This window comes from Dipodomys merriami, unplaced genomic scaffold (assembly GCF_024711535.1).
Source record: "Dipodomys merriami isolate MVZ:Mamm:240054 unplaced genomic scaffold, mDipMer1.0.p SCAF_1, whole genome shotgun sequence".
In the NCBI taxonomy this organism is placed as follows: domain Eukaryota; kingdom Metazoa; phylum Chordata; class Mammalia; order Rodentia; family Heteromyidae; genus Dipodomys; species Dipodomys merriami.
This window is the reverse complement of record NW_027202270.1, coordinates 38,736,473-38,756,229: the sequence shown is the minus strand read 5'-3', so window position 1 is coordinate 38,756,229 and position 19,757 is coordinate 38,736,473.

Genomic DNA, 19,757 nt, shown 5'->3' with positions numbered 1-19,757 from the left:
TATAACTGAATTCCAGGTGGGGCCCTCGATAATCAGCAGGGCCCAATAGTGAGCATGGCTCGGTGTCCCGGCCTGCTGGAGGGGGCGGGGCATCAAGAGGTGAGCCTCGTAGCTCCGCAGACCCGGCCACCCACCCGACAGAGCAGGGTATAGAGAGGCTGACGTCACCGCCCCCCAAGGGGCGCTGCGGGAGGGGCGTGCCATCCCTCGGAAAGGGGTGGGGCATGCCACTGAGAGGGGCGGGACACGCTGCCGAAAGGGGGCGGGTGTGTTGTGGGAGGGGGTGGGGCATCGAGCCCCACAGGGTGAGCTTCGTGTTGGGATTGGAGAGAGGGCGGCTTCGGGGAGGAGCCTGAATGGCGGCTCGAAACCGTTCGTGGGGGAGGGACACAGCCTCTCGGGGTGTGCACAGGCGGCGTGCTCTAAGGCCCAGAGGGGGGGGGAGGGAGGGAGAAAAACCGGGGTCCTGAGGAGTGGGGAGTCCGGAGGAAACCCGAGCCGTCCTGAGGAGAACAGTCTGGAGGAGGCCGGCGGTCCTGAGCAGAGGGGAGTGAGGAGTTAGTTACTGCGGAGGGAGGACCGTGGGAGTGGAGGGGGAGACGGCGAGGGGAACGCCGGCCGGAGCGGGGCAGGGCCGTTGCGGGCCTCCCTCGAGAGAGGCCTGCGGAGGAGCAGAGCGAAAAGCCGCCGCTTGGGGGCCTGGGGGTCCGAGGTCTGGAGGCTGTCTGGGTGCTGGGATCTAGCCGGGACGCTTGCTGTGTAGGTAGTGTAAATGACCCTCTCTGGTCCACCTGTCACTGCCTGCCCCGGGGCTGTCTCCTCTCCCAGGCCACAAGAGCCCCCTGTGGGGGAAGCCCCCTAACAGCTAGTCGGCAGCTGCAGGAAATCCCGATGGTTGCGGCTCGAGACCGCTGGGCGGACACGGCCGTGGCTGCAGCCAGCCATCTTGGGAAGCTCAGCCGATCTCCTTAGCGGGTCGGCCCCGCCGCCGGTGACACTACCCAGCCTTCAGAATTGACTTTCCCGCCGTGTGATGGGATTTGCTGTGTGACGCCAGGACGCCTAGAATGTCCCCGAAAACCCGACAGGACCCTGTTCCCTGAAGGGTGGCGGCTCTGCGCTCTGCCCCGCTGCGCCGCTGGCAGTTCGAGTCCAGGCTCGAATAAATGACGCTTGCGTGCGTGCGTGCATCGGCATCGGCTCCGCGGCGGCCGCTGGGGACCCGGGATCTGGGCGGAACAGTGAGTGTGTGTGTGTACGCATATATATATGTGTATATTATATAATGTGTTAACATGTATTATACATATTACATATAACATAAATATACAATGCAAATATACAACTATAATATATATATATACTTATATAGTTGTATAATATATAATTATATATTTGTATTATATAATTTTCCAAAAAGCTCTGAAGTGACTGGCCCAAGTAAGTTATCCACAGATCATGGACAAAAAACAATGACACCCCCATTTTTTTCCTGAAATCCTTCATTAGTTTTAAAGTTTACTAAGGATAATCTCAATAAGTCTGTAATAGTTTAAATTGCTCTTTAAACTCAGGCTATTATCTAAGGAATTAAATCAGAAGCCAGGCACCGGTGGCTCACTCCTGCAAGCCTAGCTACTCAGGAGGCTGAGGATTGCAGCTCGTATCCACCTCAGGCAGGAAGGAAAGTCCTGGAGACTCTTAACCTCCAATTAACCACCAGAAAAATGGTAGTGGTGCTTTGGTCCAAGTGGTAGAGTGCTCACCTTGACCTGAATGAAGAGCTTAGGGACAGCATGCAGACCCAGAGTTCAAGCCCCATGACTGACAAAAAAAAAATTTTTTTTTAAGAGAAATAAGAAAATTGGATTTTCTCGCCAAGAAAATCAAAGTCCTCCACATTCAATCATTCTTCACTAAGGTTCTTTCCCCAAATGCTTGCTTAACTATCTCAGAATTTTCTGCATGCTCTCATTGTGCTTATTTTTATGAATTAAAAGTATTTTTCACATTTTTATTACATATTGAGTTATTTTTAAGCTTCACATGTACTTTGAAGTTGTATTTTAAATAATCTCAATTATTCCTCCTCTGTTCTGTAGAATAAAGTACCTTTGTATTTATGTCATTAATATTTCCATTATCAAATGTCCCATTTTGTGTGTTTTTTAGAACAATTTTCCAAAATATTCTTAAGTACACAGAAAAAAAAAATAGATCTCTTCCTTAATCCCTGTATTCTGAAGAAATGGTATTGTTCAACTAAAACTGGTTCTATACAAAGCTTGTAAGTAACACCTATGTTCCTAGAATAGGTCTGCCTCAGAATAGATTTTGCACATTTATTTCTCAGTGGCACTTGGATAGGACCTAAATGGGCATCTGTATAGAATTCCTTGTAGCTTGATTGCACAGGTGAAAGGACTGAGAATCCTCCCAGCATGGCTTTAATAGTCAATCATGTTCAAGATCACAGTATCAGTCCTACAAATTCAATGCCATTTTCTAACTTCTTCAAACTTTTCTAACTTTTATCAAACATAGGTCATGATATTTAATGGAACATATTAAGCTTTTTATCTTATTTGATGCAAAGATGATTTTCCACAGACAATTTAGCTGAATGGATGGACATGCCTAAAGTTGAAGTGTATTTGCCATTGTGACAATAGAAAGAAATAGGAGCTTTAGGAAGCAGCTAGTGATTCATAGCTCTGCCTCTGTGAACAGATGCCCTGGTTATCCTGGGATTGATTAGTGATTTGGGAATGGATTGTTACTAAGAAGTTGGCCAACTATTGGCCTGACTGACTCCTGTGAGCTCATTTGCTTGAGTCTCTCGTGAGCTCATTTGCTGTTTGCCATGGTAGCCAGCATGAAAGCCCTTGCCAGATGGCAGTGTACGGACCATACTTCTAGACTTCTCAGCCTCTAGAACTGTGAGAAATAAATTTATTTTCTTTAAATTACCCAGACGTAGGACTGAAGGGGTATAGCTCAGTAGTAGAGCTCTTGACTGGCAGATGGTAGGCCCTGATCACAAAAACAATTACCAGTCTTAAATATTTTGTTATAGTAACACAAAATGTGCCAAAATAGCTAATACTATATTAAAACCTTTTAGGTTATTCACTTCAGCTTTTGGGAGAGAAAGGGACTTGCACTCCTGGAGGGTGAGCCCAGCACCTTTTGTATATACTGGACAAGCACTCCTACTCGTGACCTACATCCCTATCCCTAGGTGCTTTACCTTTCATTGTTAACATCTGAAACAAATCTTGGCTAATGCCGTTTAACAAACTCAGCAGGTGCCAGAACTTGAACCTAGGCTGCCTCCAAAGAGCCATCACACATATAGTCTTTTCAGTAGCTTTGGAAAACCGTAAGAGAGAATCCTTCAATATTTTTACTGGACAGAGGTGATAAATGACATATGTGATTTTAGAGATTCTGCAGTCCACTTTTACAAATTATAATTGTAGTAAATAAACCCAGGTTTATAGTTGTATTAGTTTTCAATTAATGCTGTAATCAAATTTAATGGATAAAGACAGCACATACCTCTTTTGTTAGAGGTCTGAAAGCTAGCAGTCCAAAGTGAGTCTTTCATGACTAAAACTAAGAGGAGTTCATTTCTTTTGGCAGCTCAAGAAAAACATGTCTTTTGCATCTTTCTGTTTCTGGCTTACATTGTCTTCTCTCCTTCTGTTCTGAATTCTCTTCTGCCTTCCTTTTATTATAAGAGTTCTTGTGATGAAATTTAGGGCCCAGCTACATAATCCAGGATCATCTCTCCATCTTAAGATTATTTTGGCCAGTTCTGGGGCTGTTGGGTCTTCGTACCAGGACAGACGGACAGGGTCCGAGGAAAGGTAAGTCGACAGGGTCCAAGGAAAGGTAAGTCCGGCTGCTTGCCATTCCCCAGCCTCCCTCAGCCCGAGACAATCAGACACAGCAGGGAATCAAGTCAAGCAGGAAAAAAACTCGTTTATAAACACAGAGCAAGTCCTTTTTAAAGCAAAAAAGAGCGGGTGGCATGGCAGGGGAGGAAGAGGAACCAATCACTGTCAAGATCATACCCTATCATGCACCTAAGCTTCCATGGGCTGGTTAAGCACTGAACGGAAAGCAAATTGGGCTCTGCCCATTCTACTCCCTCTCAGCGCCATCTTTGCTGCCCATGTGCTCTACAGTAAATCAGGCTCTGCCCACTCAACTCCCTCTCAGCACCATCTTTGCTGCCCATGTGCTCTACAGTAAATCGGGCTCTGCCCACTCAATTCCCTCTCAGCGCCATCTTTGCTGCCCATGTGCTCTACAGTAAATCAGGCTCTGCCCACTCAATTCCCTCTCAGCGCCATCTTTGCTGCCCATGTGCTCTACGTGGGGCCTGAACTCAGGGCCTGGGTACTGTCCCTGAGCTGCTTTTGCTCAAGGCTAACACTCTACCACTTGAGCCAGAGCACAACTTCTGGCTTTTTCTGTTTATGTGGTACTGAGAAATCAAATGCAGGGCTTCATGCATGCTAGGCAAGCACTCTACCACTAAGCCACATTTCCAGCCCCTCAAGATTCTTAATAACATCTACAAGGGGATTTTTTTTTTTTTTGGCCAGTTCTGGGGCCTGAATTTTGGGCCGGGGCACTGTCCCTGAGCTCTTCAGCTCAAGGCAAGCGCTCTACCACAGCACCACATCTGGTTTTGTGGTGGTTAATTGGAGATAAGAGTCTCATGAACTTTCCTGCCCAGGCTGGCTTTGAACCATGATCCTCACACCTCAGTCTCCTGAGCTTCGAGGATTATAGGTGTGAGCCACCGGTGCCCAGCTCAAAGGGATTTTTTTTTTTTTTGCATTGTAAGTTAACAGTTACACGTCCTATGGATCAGGATGAGGCTATCTTTGGGTTCCATTATTCAGCCTATCATGGCAGCATTCATAAAGCACGAAGAATCAGGTTGCACAAAGCAAATACAGAAGTAAATAAAAGAGCTGTTGATATATTCATGGTCATTGGCTAAATCTGTTAAGGGTTGCTAAAAGTTGATATTTTAATTACCATTCATTTTTGAGTCATTTGTGGAATACTCAGTCACAGGCAAATCACCCCCCTCATCAACCCGTTAGTTAACATGTTGGAATGATACTTTAAATGTGTTTTAATTCATTAGATGTATTTTAATTTATTATTAATTTTTATTATATTTGTGCTCAAATTTTCTTCTCTTTGGCCAGTGGGAGTTTGATTCCTAAACCTCTTGACTCTGTCTCCATGGTCTTTATAGCTTCTTTGCTTTTTTACATGACTCATCTTGCAAATATATATTTCTTTCCCTGACTTGGACTTATCACTTCTTCCAAAAAGCCATATTTCCTGGCATTAAAAATAGCATGTAAGCCAGGCACTGGTGGCTCACACCTGTAATCCTAGCTACTCAGGAGGCAGAGCTCTGAGGATCGCAGTCCAAAGCCAGTCTGGGCAGGAAAGTCCGTGAGACTCTTATCTCCAATTAACCACCACAAAACCAGAAGTGGCACTGTGGCTCAAGTGGTAGAGCACTCACCTTGAGCTGAAGAGCTAAGGGACAGCACCCATGCCCAGAGTTCAAGCCCCATGACCACCCCCCCCCCCAAAAAAATGGCATGCAGACACAAAATCTGGCCAGGTAAAATTTTATTGCTATTGAAATGGCACTGTTCCTTTGAGAGATTTGAAAGCTGGATAATATTTTTAAGTGACAAAGATATGTTATGAGTTTATTAAATCGATATTCCAAGTTTAAATCAGAAACATAGAGGCTCCTTACCTAATCTCATTTATTTTATGTCTGTTATGTCCTTTGAAGAACTATATAGTTCTTCAAATCCATTATCAGGACACATGCACATACACATGTGCAGATTTGTTTATTTGTATTTTAGGTGAAAACAGGTGTGCTCTCCTGGGTGCTGTCCTTGGGTATATCAATTTTAAGCCCATGGAAACCACATTGATACAGGAGCAGCAGGTGACATCTTTGAACTCTGACAACAGTATGAATTTCCTGTTGAGAAAGTAGCCATCAGTTTAGATGTTAGTGTAACCAGAATCATCTTGGTTTATGCCTGTCAGCCAGAATTTTTCTAGATATAACATTTGTCTAGTTTTTTATTTGCCTAGTTTTTTATTAATCAATTCTTACTACTGTTAGTTGTATTAAAATAGGTTTATTAGAGCTCTACTTTGTAATTCCAGCTTAGCATCATGGTCTTAGCAGTATACAAGTAATTATTTACAGTGTTCAAGATTCTCACTTAGTACGTGGTTACACTTGAGAAAACTGCCTGTGAAAACCTTAATTATATCCTACCTCTTTTTTCTAGATCCTTGTAAGGTTCAATATAACTACCTCCTTTGCATGGAGAACAGACCAGAGCTTTACTAATAAAACAAACTGTTCTGGCTTTTGGGCAAGGAACAGCCTGCTCCTCCTTCCTGTCTTGTGTTGTTGGAAGCAGCTCCTAATGCTACTGCTCTTGCTAGTTACTAAATGTAACCGCTCATTGTGCTGTGGCCTTGACTTGCAAGGTAAATGAAGCAGGGTCAACAACAACTGTGGAAAGATACTTGATAGAGACTAAGCTGTTCTACCAAAGTTATATAGGGCCTGCTCACTCTGTTGGGTTTTTTAAAATAACATATGAAAGGACAAGCTCACACTTATAAGGAGTGGGTAAACTCAGGAAGGATCATGAACTAAGGGGAGTTTGAGACAAAAATACAAGACCCTATCAGCAAAAGTAAGGGTTGAAGCCATTACTCAAGTAGTAGAATACCTGCAAAGCATATGAGTACAGGAGTTCAAATCCCAGTAGTGCCCCCAAAAGATCACATACAAATTTACAAGTTAATGGGATTCAGTGTGATATTCTCATACATGGTTCCTATCCATTCACCTTTCCTCCATCCTTACCACCCACCCAGCACCTTTCCAATCACTGTGCCACTCTTTGTTTTTAATTCCCACTTACAACAGAAAATATATGAGTGCTAGCCTTGAGCTGAAGAGCTGAGGGAAAGTGCCCAGGCCCAGTGTTCAAGCCCCACAACCGACAAAAAAAAAAAGTTAGAAGTTGAGGCATAGCTCAAGTGGTAGAGCACTAGACCTATGCAAAAAAGCTAAGCAAGAATGCAAGGTCCTGATTTCAAGCCTCAGTATCAGCACAGGGAGAGACAGAAAGAGAGAGAGAGAGACAGAGAGAGACAGAGACACAAAGACACAGAGGCAGAGACTAACTTCACAGACATAGTAAGCAGAAGGAGGAATGTTTCAGTGACTGGAGGAGAAGATAGTGGGGTGGAAGTTACATAAGAAAATAATTCTGGAATTTGCTTGCATGTCATATACCAACCACTACTGACTGGTTAAGGTGTTTGATCCATAATGCTTTAGGAAAAAATGGCAAAGAGGGTAAAATTTTATGTATATAGATATATGTGCATTTTACCATGATTAACATGTTTAATTAAAAAAAATAATGCTGGTGGTAGATGCCTATCATCCTAGCTTCTCAGGAGGCTGAGATTTGAGGATCACAATTCAGAGCCAGCTGGCATAGAAAAGTCACCAATTAACCATCAGAAAACTGGAAGTGGAGCTGACTCAAATGGTAAAGTGAGCAAAAAGAACTCAGGGACAGCACCCATGGCCTGAGTTCAAACCCATGACTGACAAAAAAAAAGTAATAATATAGATCTATACAAATATTATTCACATACTATATCACTGTTAACTTCCTTGTTTAAATGTTATACTATATTCATATAAGATGTAACCCTGAGGACCACTTGTTAAAGATACAGGGGACCACTCAATCTTTGCAGCAATAAATCTTATGCCTGTATTGAAAGGAGGAGAAGCAAGAGGAGGAAAACGAAAAGGAGGAGGAGGAGGAGAAGGAAGTGGATGATGAGGAGGGGGAAGAGGAGGAAGAAGAAGAGGCGGAAGAAGAGGAAGAGGAAGATGAAGGAGGAGAAGAGGAAAAGGAGGAGAAGGAGGAAGAGGAAGAAGAGAGAAGAAAAGGAGGAAGAGGAAGAAGAGGAGGAGGAGGAGGAGGAGGAGGAGGAGGAGGAGGAGGAGGAAGAAGAAGAAGAAGAAGGAGGAGGAGGAGGAGGAGGAGGAGGAGGAGGAGGAGGAGGAGGAGGAGGAGGAGGAGGAGGAGGAGGAGGAGAAAGGAGGAGGAGAAAGAAGGAGGAAGAAGAAAAGGAGGAGGAGGAAGAAGAAGAAGGAGAAGGAGAAGAAGAAGAAGAAGAGAAGGAGGAGGAGGAGGAAGTGGAGGAGGAGGAAGAGGAGGAGGAGAAGGAGGAGGGAACAGCAGCAGCAACAACAACATAAGAACAAGAAGAGAAGAAGGAAACTACAGACCAGCAAGTCAATTTAGTTCAATTTCTTGGACCAGGACAACAGAACTTTATGAACACAGAGATTAAAGTGATTAACCACAGCCTACTCAAGAGGATAACTTTGATCAGAAAGACTCTCACAAGCTGGGACCCAGCAGGACCAACTAATCCATGTAATGATTATTGCAAATTATTACCCTTCAAGGGAGGTTGAATTAATGAGATTTCCCTTTGGCATGGTGCTTTACCAGTGGCTTACTACTGAACAGTCCAAATAATAGTTTTCCTATCTGAAAAATGCCTCCTAAAATACAGTCCTCATTCATTCCATGCATATCATTCAATATCAGCTTTAAAGTGACAGACTTTCCTTTTAAATTCAGACACAATGCCTACTCTATTCCTTAGAAAAAAATTAATCTTTAGAACTGCTTCTAATACCTAGAGCCTACAAAAATCTAAAAGTTTTGGATACCAGTCTGTCTCATTACTAACTCTCTTCATTTGTCTAAGGTATTATACTGACAAAAAACTGACTAACAGATAGGTCTTTTGCAAAGGCCAGGTGACATACATACTTGTTAGTCCAGGCTACACAAGAAGCACAGATATGAAGACTTCAGTCCAAGGACATCCCTGGGTAAAAACATAATTAATGCAAAATAGAGCAGAAATATGGCTTAAGTGGTAGAATGCCTGCCTAGCAAGTACCAGGCCCTGAGTTCAAACCTCAGTAGTTGCCCCCAATTCTTAAATGAAGGAGTTGGAGGTGATGATATGATTTGGTGTGATTCTATAATCTGTGATTCAAATCCAAAAATCTCCACTGCAGTGAGTACTTCTGGAACTCCTGGTTGCTTATTTCTGAAAATGGCTATCACTTAAGATTAGATATAAAGAGCTCTGCTAAGGAAGGTCTCTTCTTTTCTAATGGGATATATCTTCTTTCAACCAAGGGTTGGGATGCAACCTACAAAGAGAAATATTTCCACATTCATCATGACAAATACCCCTAATAAAGGACCCAATATTCAGGCTTATAAAAGATAGAGTAGGTTTCCTGTCTTGCATAGTTTCGTAGTATATATTTGAAATTTTAAAAACCTTGGCATAGTGATAAACAGGTAATCCTAGCACTTGGGAGTCAGAAGCAGGAGGACGGTGAGTCTTGAGTACAAAGTGAGTTCATGATCAGCAAACTGTGATGTCTAGACTCTAATCAAGGATGGGATGATAAAGGAAAAACAAAGGAGGAGGCAACAATGCTGGATAAGAAATGTACTCATTACCTTGCTAATGTAACTGTAACTCTTCTGTACAGTATTTTCACAATAAAAAACATTAAAAAAAAAAAAAAAAGAAATCAAAAAGCACCAGGCACTAGTGCTCATGCCTATAATCCTAGCTACTCAGGAGATCTGTAGATCTCCTGAAGCTACTACTGAGATCTGAAGATTGAGCTTCAAAGCCGGCCCAGGCAGAAAAGACCCCATGAGACTGTGATCTTCAATTAACACTCAAAAACTGGAAATGGAGCTATGACTCAATGTAATAGAGCACTAGCCTTGAGGAGCTCAGGGACAGCGCCCAGGTCCTGAATTCAAGCCCCCTTACTGACCAAAATAAATAAAAAAGCATAATTCTTGAGTGTTTAAAAGTTAAAATTATGAAATTCTGTTGATGCCTTTTTAGGACCAACTACAGTAATGAGTTCTCTTTCCATCTTCCAAGAAGCGCTCCCCAATCAATATGCAAACAGAAATAATATATTAACCTCAAGTTATAGAAACTATAGGTTCAGAATTCAATAACTTGCCCAAGGTGAGAGTAGAAAATTTCAACAGAAAACAAATATGAGTAGTAGTGACGAAAACCAGAATTTAAAACTTACATATAAATGTGATTGAAAATAAAAACAGGAAAACCATAAACATAAAAGACCTTAGAAGCCAGGGGCTGGTGCCTCACATCTATAATCCCAGCTACTCAGGAGGCTGTGATATAAGAATTGTGGTTCAAAGACAATCCACGTAGATATGTCCAAGAGATTCATTGCCAGTGAACCAGCAAAGAGCCAGAAGAGGACACGTGACTCGTTAATCTTTTTTAAATTTTTTTATTGTGAAAATACCGCACAGAGGGTTTACAATTACATGGGCAAGGTAATGAGTACATTTCCAAGTTAATCTTATATCTTCAAAGTCAACCAATTAGCAATCTTAATTCCATCTGTAACCTTTGTCTCCCTTTGCCACAAAACATAACATATAAGTGACAAAAATTACATCACAAACGTCTTTAACCCTCTCAGTGTACCTGTTATGCACTGAGAGGTTTGAAAACTATTGAATAAATTTATGCTAAATAGAAAGCTAGGCCTTGAGGAGTTTCTTTTCCATTTCTCTCTCTCTCTCTCTCTCTCTCTCTCTCTCTCTCTCTCTCTCTCTCTCTCTCTCTCTCTCTCTCTCTCTCTCTCTTTCTCTCTCTCTCTCTCTCTCACACACACACACACACACACACACACACATACACACATGCAAACACACACACACTTTTGTTTCTGTTGATCATGCTGGAATTTGAACTCAGGGCCTCACACATACACTAATTATGTTCTACCCCTTGAGTCATGCTTCCAGCCTTGCAAAGTTTTGCTTGTTAAAACTCGTTTTGTTTTGTTTTTGGTGCTTTACAGGGGCATGAACTCAGGACTTCAAACTCTTCTTCAGCTTTTTCCACACAGTGCTGGTGGCATACCACTTGAGCTTTGCCTCCACTTCCTTGTTGGCTATTTGGAGATGGAGTCTCATGGACTTTTCTTCCCAGGCTAGCCTTTAACCACAATACTATGGCCTTCTGAGTAGCTAGGAACACAAGCATAAGCCACTGGCATCTAGCTTATCTTACCAATATTTATGAAGATGTTAGGCACAATTTAGATGATGGAGATAAAAAAGAAAACAGGACAAACTTGTTTCTCTACATTGAATTTTCAGTACCGCAGCTCATGGCTATATCCTTAGACACAGTGAGTTCATAAGAGAAATCACTTGTAATTATTTTTTCTCCTCCAATTTGTGTTTTAAGGTTACACAGTCACAAAATGGTTCAATGGCTTTCATTTCTTCTCTGTTCTGGAATATTTCATGTAAGATAAGATTTACACTTCTTCTCTAAAAGTGTTTATGTGTAGGCTATCCCCACCCCCTCCTTCTTTGACAGTTTTCATTTCAATTAAATTTCTTTAACAGTTATTACCCAATTCAGATTTCTGGATTGTTGGGGGTTTTATATTTTGAATATCTGCCAACTTCATGTAGGTTTTGAAAGTTATTCTACATGATTGGTCATAATACTTGTTTATATCATAAGTCAGCTGTACATTTTTGTCTCTCCCTAGGTTGCTTGGTTGCTTTTCTTCTGCCAAAGGTTTCTCTAGCAGAATTATCTTTGATTTCATTAATAACATCCAATGTTTATATTTTCTTTATTCTCCATTACTATTTCCCACTTCCATTTCTCTGCTATATTTATGAGTCTTCATAACCCTTACTCCTTAGTTTATTTCCCCTGTGCTTTCCACAAAATATACTTAGGTCTATATATTTCCTCTTAGCTATTACTTGTATTGCCCAAATTTTCACATACATTGTTTCATGATATTATTCAATTATATTTTTTTGGATTTTTCTTATAATACTTGGGTAAAAATACATTTAACCAATTATTTTTGTTTGTTTGTTTTTTGTTTTGTTTTGTTTTGCCGGTCATGGGGCCTGAACTCTGGGTCTCGGCACTGTCCCTCAGCTCTTCAGCTCAAGGCTAGTGCTCTACCACTGGAGCCACAGCACCACTTCTGGCTTTTTCTGTTTATGTGGTGCTGAGGAATCGAACCCAGGGCCTCATGCTTGCAAGGCATGCACTCTACTACTGAGCTATCTTCCCAGCCCCTTAGCCAATTTTTTTAACTTTTTACAATTTAGACCTCAAGTTGCTATTGATTTCTAACTCTTTTTCATGTATTAAAAAGGCATAATTTGCCTGACGTTGATTCTTCAGAATTTACTGTTGTTTGGTTTTGAGGGGATCATAGCTCATACAAACTTTTTATGAATGCTCTGCCCAGAATGAAAAAGAATTTATATTCTTTGTTGACTCCAAAATCCTATGTATTTCTTGAGCCTAAATTCATTGTGATAAATTATTAATATAATTATGAGTTGCATTACATGTTTGACAGGGTTCTGAGAATTGTGGGTAAATCTTCAAATAGAATTAGTCTATTTCTACTGCCTTATCAGTGATTGCTTCTTGTTACACATGTGCATTTTGTGAGTGTTTTGTTTTCTCCATATCTGTTTGCTATGTTCCTTTTGTTCTTGCTGATGCTTTTTACCTTGAATTAAATTTTATCAGATATTAAAATGGCTTCTCCCAAGTTTTGTTCATAAAGTCTAGCATATCTTTTTTATGTGGCTATTTCCTATCCTTTTATATTCTATTCTTTTAAATAAGCCTTCTGTAACTTTTTAAAATTTCTTGTCTGTTTTTTTGTTTGTTTGTTTGGTTGGTTGGTTGGGTTTTGTTTAGTCAAGATTCTACTGTGTAGCCAAGCTGGCCTCTAATCCCATTACTCCTTCCTCAGCCTTCTGAGTGCTGAGATTACAGGTATATGACAACACACTTGGCTTTCTTTATGATTTTTAAGTAAATCAGACAATTGGTATTGTTTGTGAGTTTTGTCCATTTGCTTTTTCAGATTCTGTTATTGTTGTTAATTAACCCATTAATTGTAGACTAGGGATATCTCAAATGGTATAGCTTCTACTAGTTGTCTAAGGGCATACTTGACTATGATAACAGAAGTGGTACTGTAGGTCCAGGAGCCTACAGTGGAACCACAGTGCCAGATCCCCACAGCTCGCCTCTTCATTTTGGTCCTAGCCACAGAAGGAGCAGGGATACTTGGCATGCTAGCTGATTTCTACTTTCTTCACCATCTTCCGGAGGGAGGCACTATGGCATGGCAGGTCCTGTATTTACTGACGATACCAACCTTCTTGGTCATTTGGCCATATTGCTGCAACTCAAGTCCAGGCCCAGAGAGCTTATCCATTTGATTTTTTTTAAAAAGGCTGTTTGAGAATGAAGACAAATCTCAGTGATACAGTACTTACCTCGTATGTGTAATTGCTTGGGTTCTAGCCCAACTCTGCAAAAATTGACTAACTATATCCTATATGTACTTTTTTATGTTGGTGTTGCCATTTTTGAGACAGGCGTTGTAGCTGTGACTGACTTTGAAATTTCAGTCATCCTAACCCCACCTCCTAAGTGCTGTGGTTTTAGACTCTTAGACTATCACATCTACCTAGATACCTATGTTTAAAAGAATATATTCCTCACTCTCCCAATCCTGACTTCATTGGGTAAATGGAACTTATTTGTGCATAGAGCTTACATAATATTTCTTCTGGATGAGTTCCCTGTAGGACCCATTCTGTTCCCCATCACTTTTTAAAGCTTTTATGACATTTTCCTGACCCCTCTGTTCTTCTATCCCCCACATCCTAGGTGGATTAACAATTTCAAAGCTCCCTGCTCTTACCCTATATCCCTTCCTAGCAAGAGTCCATCCCCCATTCCACTTCCACCCACCCCCATACCTCCCAACTCAGACACAAGTGTCTCTAGGCACCTCCTGCTATTCTGAGTTTACCTCTTCTTTTGGTACTGGGATGGACTGCACAGACTCATGCACCTGCCAGCATCTTGCGCTTCCTGAATGTGATCATTTTCACTAGTGAGATGTCCATACTTAGCGTCTCTAATGATGCCTGGCTCTGGGACATCCTTTGTCCTGTGGCCCATTGTTTCTGCTTCTCTCTTTTGACCTCTCTTTTCCTAAAGGAACTCTGAGGGGTCCCCAGACTTCCTGGGGGCCTCTGTTCACTCTACACAGACCTCAGGAAGAGGCAAGTAGAGGCCTACAGGAACACTTGTCACTGTGAGCACTGAACCCAGGCTTATTGAAGACAACCTTTATGGTCATTTATATCCTTTGTCAAAAAAGGTAGATTCACAAATCAGAAACCACTGAGCATTGATGGCTGAAGAACAGTCAAGAGCTTGCACATCAGGAATTTTCTACAAGAACATAACAACCTCTGTGACATGAGCACATGCCCACTCATTGTACTGAATGATGAGCATAAAATGCTCTCCTCACAGTTTTCCCTTCAGAATTTACAACACTGTAAAGGAGGGTCAATAACAATCCTTCAACAAGGAAGACATAAACATATTAATTGCCTCAAGTTGGATTGTCAAGCTAATGAATATGACTGTAACAGTTTATTTCTCACTTGAATGAAAAGGATCCCTTCAAGAGTGAAGTCAAGATTATGTATGTGGCGTGTTAAGTTAAACACTGATCTCATTTCACCCGAAATAATATTAGGAACACCTAACGATCTTTCATTATCATAGTAAATTAAGGATTATATAATACATGTAAAAAACAGTTATATTTGCAGATGTTAACAATAAATGATATGGGGAAAACATTACTTCTTTGTGCATAAAGGAGTTTTGCTCTATCAAGTTTCACTTTTTTTGTTGTTGCTGTTGCTGGTCATGGGGCTTGAACTCTGGGCCTTGGTGCTATTCCTCAGCTCTTCAGCTCACTCTTACCACTTGAGCCACAGTGCCACCTCTGGTTTTCTGGTGATAAGAGTCTGGAGATAAGAGTCTCACAGACTTTCCCGCCCAGGGTTGACTTTGAACTGCAGTCCCTCAGGTCTCAGCCTCCTGAGTAGCTAGAATAAAAGACATGAGCCACTGGCACCTGGCTCAAGTTTTACTCTTAAATTCCATTATCTACGTTCATCACCTCAATCTCAGCTAGATCAGTTTTAGATGAACTGCTTACAAAAGATTCCATTATGGGCCCACTGGCCCCGATGGCATTAAATGAATGGTAGTCAGTGCTTTCTATCTGTCTGTGGAGTTTTTTTGTTTGTTTTTTGTTTTTTGTTTTTTTCAGGAAGAGTTATATAGTGACTATTGCTATTGAGGGATTTAAGGAATCAGGATTAGATTTACATGCTGGTAAAGTCTCCCCCTAGTGAACAATGAGCTAAAGTTCCTATGGTTGGTGTCAGTTGCTAAATATTAGCTCTAATGTGAAGCTCAAGAAAGAATTAGTGTCTCCTGTATGTATGGTACCATTCTAGAAAATTCAAATATGAAAAGATAGGACATACTATGTAACAAACTATGTGTTAAGAAAGAGTAAGACTAGATCTCTACATAAGAGTGAAAATGAAAGTATCTGTTTTCATATAGTGAGTAGCATTAGCTCAACAAAGCACACGTTGGAAAATATGCCTTTACCTCATTTTCTGAGCTCCTTTATAGTTGTGCTTTGATTAATGACAGGAACACATTTTGAGGAATGTGTCCTTGCTTTGCAAACATCCAGTGTGCCCACACAAACCTGCTATAGCTCAGACAATCCACAGCCCTTGGGTACAATCACTGCATTGATAAACAGAAGATAAACAACATGGCACATGATTTGTAGTAAGTTTTTAGTAACTAGGATAGCACACTAATAATAAAAGGTACAATATAGGAAATACATTAACCAATAATATAGTTGTCATATTATCAAGTGTTATATACTGTACTTAATTGTATGTGCCATATTTTTAAATTTATAATTTTAATATTTTTATTATTACCTTACAAAAGTAAGATGAGTATTTTGCTTTTTAAACACTGTTACCCCTCCCCACAAGCTGTAAAGTTCATTTCCAGCATAGTGAGTATCATAGTTGCATTTGTTCATATTTTGTCCTGCTGTTTCTATGATTCCCTTTCCCTTCCACAGATCAGATAAGCTTATATACAAAAGGTACAGAAAACAAAAACAGAAAGAAAAAATAGAAATAACTGCATACACAACCAAACAAGAACCTCTTGTTTCCAATTATTGGACTTCATTTTGATATGCTTCATTATATATGGTCCTATGTACATAGCAATTAGACTACTGTGCTCCCGTGCTAAGAATATCATAGACATATTCTAGTTATTATAAATGAGGGAAACCATCCGACTTATATTTCTTTGGGCCGGGCTTTCTTCGCTTAATACCATTTTTCCAGGTCTTTCCATTTCCTTGTGAATGGGACAATGCCATTCTTTATGACGGAAGCAAAGAACTCCATTGTGTGTATATACCACATCTTCTTGATCCATTAATCTACTGAGGGGCGTCTGGTTTGGTTCCATATCTTAGCTATGGTAAATAATACTACAATGAACATAGTTGTGCTGATATCTTTAGTGTGTCTTCATTTGTGATCATTTGGGTAAATGTCCAGGAGGGGGATTTCTAGGTCATAGGGGAGCTCTATGTTTAATCTTTTGAGGAACCTCCATATTGCTTTCCAGAGTGGTTGAACAAGTTTAGATTCCCACCAACAGTGTAATAGAGTTCCCTTTTGGCCACAGCCCTACCAGCATTTGTTATTAGATTTCTTGAAATTGGTCATTCTAAATGGGGTAAGATAGAATCTCAATGTTATGTGCCATATATTTACAATTGACAGTTCAGTATGTTTATTTATACCAGAATCAACATCACAAATAGTAAAAAAAAAAAAAAATGTGTCATGCTATGAACTTATGACATCACTGGGCAATATAAAACTTAACCTTATTATAATTTTATGGTATTACCATTATTGACCAAAATGCTTCTGCACATGACTGATTCTTGTGAGTTTATAGCTCAGTTTTGGTATCTGACAATAGAATGCTTCCTTAGAATGATTTTCTCTGGTGAAAATAGTAAACCAAGAGTCTTCTTTATGACAAAGAACTTGTCAAGAATTACATGTAAGTTGCTAAAGAATATGAAGAAAGACTGAGGAAGCAGTTGAAACCTGGAGGAAGGAGTGGTAAGTGGAGGAGCCCCACCTTCAGGGACCTGGAAAGTTCATTGGAGAGGTGAACCTTAGCTGTCTACAGGATAGACACTCCCTACAATGTATCGAGTAAGCAACTGAAATGTGCTTAGCTAAAATAGACATGTGCTGGTAAGTGTGGTGATTCAGGGTTATAATCTTTGCCCTTATAACAAGATGCTTGGGAGAATGAGTTAGAGAGAGAGTTGGGGGAAAGAGGGAGGGAGGGAGGAAGGAAAGGAGGGAGAATAGAGAGAAAGAGGGTAGATGGACATATGCTGTAAATATAAAATATAAATTGGCTTTTTGAAGACTTAGTAAGAAATGTAAAATACCTCAATATTTTTGTTTATTACATGTTGAAAGGAAAATATTAGGTACATTAGTTAAATAAAATGATTACTTGTTCATTTTCTCTAGTAATGTAAAATTTTAGTTACATACTTTATAAATGTATATATATATTTATAAAGTTAAGTATGTAACTAAAATAGATATATATACATTTATAAAGTTGGTTCTTATAGTTTCTCAGTGCTAATCTAACAAGTTTTCAATATCATTGCTGATTAAAAATAAATTACCAAACTATCATCAGACAGAATAACACAGTTTGTAACAAGAAGAAGGACCACAGAGACTCAGGGAACATCATTCAGGAATAAATGCTATCATTTCTGAATTTCAGATCATAAATACTGTGTAGAGCACACTTGTCTGGTCATAAATGATATTGCACTATTGCATAAATGAAGGCCTATGCTCATAAAGAGGAAAACAAGTATTTATAATAGAACCTAGTGCTCATTCTATCATAGAATTTTTAATTCTTAACCTGTGACTCAGGGGAGTTTTCATTGTTCATTTTATTTAAAAAAATTACATGACATCTTTTTGTGTGTGTTTGCTTTGTCAGTCATGAGGCTTGAACTCAGGGCTTGGGCACCTGTCCCTGAACCTCTTTGTGTTCAAGTCTAGCAGTCTACCACTTTGAGCCACAGTTCTACTTCCAGTTTTCTGGTATTTAATTGTAGGTAAGAGTGTCACAGACATTCTTGCCTGGGCTGGCTTTGAACCATGATCCTCAGATCTCAGCATTCTGAATAGCTAAGATTACAGGTCTAAGCCAACAGCGCCCAACTCTAAGAGATTTTGAACTTTTGAACAATGCAGGAACTGTAAGATTTTTGACACCCGTGGAGAAGGACTCAATGCACTTTACAAAATGGCCATGAGGCTTTGGAACCAGGGACCAAATCTTATGGTTTGAACATAAAATGTCCACCACATGTTTAACTTTTGAATGGTTTGTCTTCACATGATGGTCCTATTTTAAGGAGATTGTGGAAACTGGGAAATAGGGCCTGGCTAGAAAAAGGTTAGTGAGGACAGGCCTTTAGAGATTATACTGGATTCCTTATTCCCTCCCCTGTTTCCTGACTACCATGAGTTGAAGAACTTTCCCATGCTTCTACCATTATATCATCCCAGTGCATGGGCCAAAGTAATCATGGACTGAATTCTCTGAAATCATGAGACAAAATAAATTATCCTTTAAGTTGTTTCTGTCCAGTATTTTGGTCACAGAGACACAAAGTAACTAATACAGGTTGAGATTATTTATTTTAATTAATTAATTAAATTTTGCCAGCCCAGGGGCTTGAACTGAGGGTCTGGGCACTGTCCCTGAGCCTTTTTGCTCTAGGCTAATGCTCTACCACTTGAGCCGCACACAGTGCCACTTTGGCTTTTCTGAGTTTATTGGAGATAAGAATCTCACAGACTGGCTTCCAACTTTGATCCTCAGATCTCAGTCTTTTGAGTAGGTAGATTTAAGGCTTGAGCCACCAGCACCTGGCTAATTTAAGTCTTTTTTATTTATTTTTTTTGGGGGGTTATAGCTGCTAAGAGAGGAAATGAGGGTGAATCCCTGTTTTCCTAGAAGAGGAATTTCTTTACTGTCTTCAGCAGGCAGATTAGCCCTCATTAGAAAGACAAGGGCATTTCTATAGGCTTACAAGTCTCAGGAAACCTCAGTATTCAAGATTGCGGGAACTCAGATTGTCCTGACTCATGTCAAGGTTCTATTTTTCTTCCAAAACAAGGTTCTGGCCTCTGCACAGCATGTCTGTTGAGTTTTAGCTTCTGTAGACTTCTGATTTTCTCATGATTTACTCTTTGCACCAGTCCTCAATTTGCTCTCTTCACTGGCTTCAGTTGAGAATCACACAATATGCTATCCCAGAGACTTTTTGGCTTTTTTTTTTTTTTTTGGTCGGTCATGGGGCCTGAACTCTGGGCCTGGGCGCTGTACCTCAGCTCTTCAGCTGAAGACTAGCACCTGAGGGTCAGCCTCACTTCCGGCTTTTTCTGCTTATGTGGTGCTGAGGAATTGAACCC